The sequence below is a fragment of the Tachysurus vachellii genome, chromosome 12 (genome assembly GCF_030014155.1).
Source record: "Tachysurus vachellii isolate PV-2020 chromosome 12, HZAU_Pvac_v1, whole genome shotgun sequence".
In the NCBI taxonomy this organism is placed as follows: domain Eukaryota; kingdom Metazoa; phylum Chordata; class Actinopteri; order Siluriformes; family Bagridae; genus Tachysurus; species Tachysurus vachellii.
The window spans coordinates 16,507,964-16,512,961 of record NC_083471.1 but is presented as its reverse complement, the minus strand read 5'-3'; positions in this window follow the sequence as shown (position 1 = coordinate 16,512,961).

The window sequence follows — 4,998 nt, the reverse complement described above, 5'->3', positions numbered from 1 at the left end:
GCATGTGTGAAATTCAATACGAAAGCAGTGGTTTGATTGACAGGCTTAAAAGGGATTAGTGTAAGCAATTTTGCTGCTTTCATGAATTCTGTTTAAACTGTTTTTTTAGGTGTTTGTTTAATAAGTTTGAAGAACATAGAGATCCTGTTCACCTATATACTGTAGATGTAGATGTAGAGATAGACACACCTTTAGGGATTTTTTTTCCATATTCTTCAAGATCTGGCTTAGAGCTTGTATCTGAAGTTTTATCTCAATTCGATTAAAATCCTTTTATTAAGTGTGATCTTATCCTGGAGTGGGACAAGAACCAAATGAAGAACCAAACTCAGAAAGGGATCTCCTCCTCTTCTGGGTTAAACAGATAGTGGTATTATAAAATACTTACACAACCAAAGTCAAATGGTACTAAATTAGTTTTTGAAGAGATGCTTCATCTTCATGTTGTTTATATATGTATGTACAGTGGGATTGCTTGGCTTATTGTCAGGGTGAGAAAGGTTTGCAAAAAGATTGAAATGGAGCATTAAAATACAAAACATATCCTGACCGCACCTCTTTGACTAAACAGAACAACAGGAGCATCATGCAGATGGAAACATTGTCTTAATGCATAAAATGCAGTATCCTTCATGAGTAACAGAACAAAGTAATTCTTTAAATATGTCCCCAATAAGTAGAGTACAGATGACTATTCATGTGACTATGTGGCTGAAAATCTGATTATGAAGCCCACTTAAAAACACAAAATACACATGGTATGCACATAAAAAATGCAGAAAGAAAGAAAGAAAGAAATTAAAGAAAAATAAAAGAAATTTAATAAATAAATAAATAAATAAATAAATAAATAAATAAATAAATAACAAAAGAAAGAAAGAAAGAAAGAAAGAAAGAAAGAAAGAAAGAAAGAAAGAAAGAAAGAGGCTTCTCTAAGAGTGCTGTAAATGAGATACATAAGATATTTTTGGTAAAGGCTCGGAACGTCATATACTGTAAGCGCTGTGGTCATATATATCTACACATTACTGGAACGCACACAGCATGTATTGTGATCAGAGAGTGATGTGATCAGACGTAGCCCCTCCTGAGGTAACCGGTCTGGCTCACACTGTGATGGGATCTCAGTCAGGTGTGAAAACAATTTGTACAGACTGTATGTCTACAATGAAAAAGTAAAAAAGTCTCAGTCCATTTGAGGTGTTTCCATGTGTAGAATTTCTGAAAGCTGAATTAGAGTAGATAGCTATAAGCCTAGGGGCACGGTGGCTTAGTGGTTAGCATGTTCGCCTCACACCTCCTGGGTTGGGGGTTCGATTCCCGCCTCCACCTTGTGTGTGTGGAGTTTGCATGTTCACCCCGTGCCTCGGGGGTTTCCTCCCCCGGTCCAAAGACATGCATAGTAGGTTGATTGGCATCTCTGGAAAAATTGTCCGTAGTGTGTGATTGTGTGAGTGAATGAGAGTGTGTGTGCCCTGTGATGGGTTGGCACTCTGTCCAATGTGTATCCTGCCTTGATGTCCGATGATGCCTGAGACAGGCACAGGCTCCCTGTGGCCCAAGGTAGTTCGGATAAGCGGTAGAAAATGAGAGAGTGAGCTATAAGCCTTTGTTGGCCAAGACCTCCTAACATCCAGTGTGTTTAGTATGTTGTCTGGAAAATACGAGTGAAGGTACTGATACTATTAATGAATTCTGTGTCAGTCTTCAAACAACAGAGGAATTGTAGATCTTTTGCAAATAAAATTATACAACACTTTGAAGCCTAAATAGTATGTTAATCCAATTGACCACCAGATGGCAGTAACTGATTCATTCAGTCTTCCTTGTTTGTTTTTGTTATTAACCTTCCCAGAATTGTACTGAAGTAGTTTTTTTATTATAATTTTTTTTGCTATTGCACAATTCTAATGTTAATAATAAAGAAGTAACATTTAGTAACATAAATTACTGTAAGTTATACAATAAATAATATGCCAGAGCATTGTTGAATCCTCAACTCTAATTGTTCCAAATGTGTTGATTAATAACACACCCTGTCATGTTTTATTCCTTATATAAGATAAAAGTTAGATAAGTATAAATGTTAGGTTCAGGTTTCTGTTTCTAGGTGCAGATAAGATTATATGCTTCATTAATCTGTAATGTAGCTTATGTGGAGTTAAAACTTGTGAACGGTTTTGCCTTTACAGCTTAGGACAAGGGCAGGATGGATTGTCTGCTGGAAAAAAATACTCGGCTTACGTAACAGGCGACTGGTTTCTGTCTGAGTCAGTACTTTCTTTGTGTTTGTCAGATTGGGTAGTCTTCACTGAGCTATGGTCTGCAGAATGCACAGATGCTGTCTACTAAGCACCAAACCAGAAATTTACTTAGCAAGGAAAAAAAACTGGCTTTATCAGCATTAAAGTTAATTATCGTACCGTAATTCCCTCATTCTGTTGATTAAACTATTGTTAATTTGTTTAACCCATACATTTTTATACAGACAGCTCTGTCATTTTTCGTTTCATTCTCAGAGATATCTCATTTACTCTGTGTAGGTGTTTTTTTTTTTTTTAGTACACCTGCCAACATGAGTTTGAGAGGTGGGAGGAAACTGGGGACCCTGAAAGAAGCCCACATGCACACAAGAGAACACACTACATAAACAAGAGAGAAAAAAAGTTGAAGTACACAAGTGTATGAGACGTCATTGTATGCTGGAGCATTACAACTTCCCTTCCCCAAGTACAATGAAGACAAGTGAGCTGCACAGAGCCCTGATCGCAACACCCACTGAACCCCAGACCTCCTCACCTAACATCCGTGCCAACATCCGTGCCGCACCTGACATGCCTGATCTCACTAATACTCTTGCGGCTGAATGAACACAAATCCTCACAGTCGCACTCCAAAACCTAACATAAAGCCATCCCAGAAGAGTGGAGCTTATTATAACAGCAAAGGGGCCTAAATCTCTTTCAGGATTTTCAGCACACATGTGCTGAATGATGAGGTGTCTACAAACTTCTGGCCATGTAGCATATCAAGATATCCAAAATCAACACAGTTATATTAATGCTTAGTTGAGCCTCCAAATGTTAATGCAATCCAGAGACTTTTACATGACACACAGGTCAGCCACCAGAATTTGCATATACTGTATACCCCTAAATATGGGCAATGATATTTAAATAATTTATTTGGCATACAAATATATATCAAGAGAAAAATAAGTAATAAATTACCACTAAAAACGCCATGGTAAGATCCTATACCTGACTACTCATTAACAGACAGATGAAATGAAAAACCTTCCTAAAGGTTTCCTCAAAAGACACACACACACACACACACACACACACACACACACACACACACACACACACACACACACACATAAAACAAATATTGTGTATATTAGTTTAGAAATATATATTTATACATGACCTAATGAATAGAAGAAAATACAAATATATAGAATTTTTTTACATGGCTTTATTTTATGACTTTTTTTTACATGTTCATGATGATTAACAGGTCACATTTGGCTTCCATCCAATTCAGTTCAAACACAATCAAGGGATTTACATTTACATCTCTGCAGCAAAGATTAAGTGCCATGGAAATGAAATGTTTTACTTGGACAGCATAATGATACTTGCTCATATTTTTTTTTTTTTTGGATTATGAACGAATGAAAGAATTATAATTGGAAAAACTCCAGAGGAGAGACATGTGGATATACCATAGCACACAACAATCCCATTAACTACATTAACTAGATGTGAACCTAAAAACTAGACAATGACAAGCAATAATCAGTAAAGATTTATGTAATAATAACTGCAGAAATAGTTTTCAGATGTAGTAATCCATGTTGCCACCATGGTATCAGCAAATATATGATTATTTGTAGCTGTAGTAAGCAATGTTTTACCTGGAAATGTGAATATTGTGTAGTTTGGACCTTAAGAACCCCTGATGTGTTTAAAATTCAAATTAAATTTATTTGAACATCACTGAAAAAATTGCAGAATTGTTTTTTTTTGTATTCTTTTTGAGCTATATAATTATTATTAATTGGGCAAGAAATCCTCCTTGATTTTCCTCCTGTTGTGCAATTGCAGACTAGAAATTCTTGGTAGTGGTAATATGAACAGCAGGTGTCAGAAGAGATCCATCTGAAAAATCTGTTTTGTATTTTGTTTGATTATGTATCCAAATGTCTGTATTTTAACATATAATAGGTTCATGCACAATACATGTCTTTCTTTGTTTTTTCATTACCTTACTGGGTAGAGAAATGTTGATTACAGATATTACACACACACACACACACACACACACACACACACACACACACACACACACACACACAAATTACATTTTGACTGAGAATGCATCAGCTAGTCAGGATGTGAACTGCATGTCCTCTGTGTAGCCATTTTGGTGGCGAATGCTTCCTGCTCATTGGTTTCTCATTTCAGAGTTTAATAAGTTTTAACCACTGAGCTCTGGCCAATGCGTGCAGCTGGTCCTGGAACAATGTGAGTGCAGAACCTTTTCCATCTGTGTTTCTACAAACCCTGCCAAAGTCAGACCAACTTGATACATCATGACTCCCGATTGCAAGAATGCAGCTTTGCCTTTCTCAACAGAGGACTTGGCAAATAGCTTGATGAGATATCCATATGGACGTGTCGCTAGCAATTACAGTAATATTCCATCTTGAAGGGAGAGCTCTCTCAAGCAGTGGGGTGTTTTACTTGGTTCATAATTCAACACCGTTGCTTACATCTCCCTCCCTAGTCTCATCACCTAATCATTTCAGACCATTTGGCTCATGGAAAAAACCAGGTTGTTAAATAAATTCCAGCTCCCACACTGACAGAGGGAAAATATGTTGCAAATAACCGTTAATGTATATTACAATGGGTGATAATTTGTGTCCTAGAAAGGTGTTGGTCATCACAAGCCACCAGAAAATCTTCAAGGCACACTGACAAACATTAA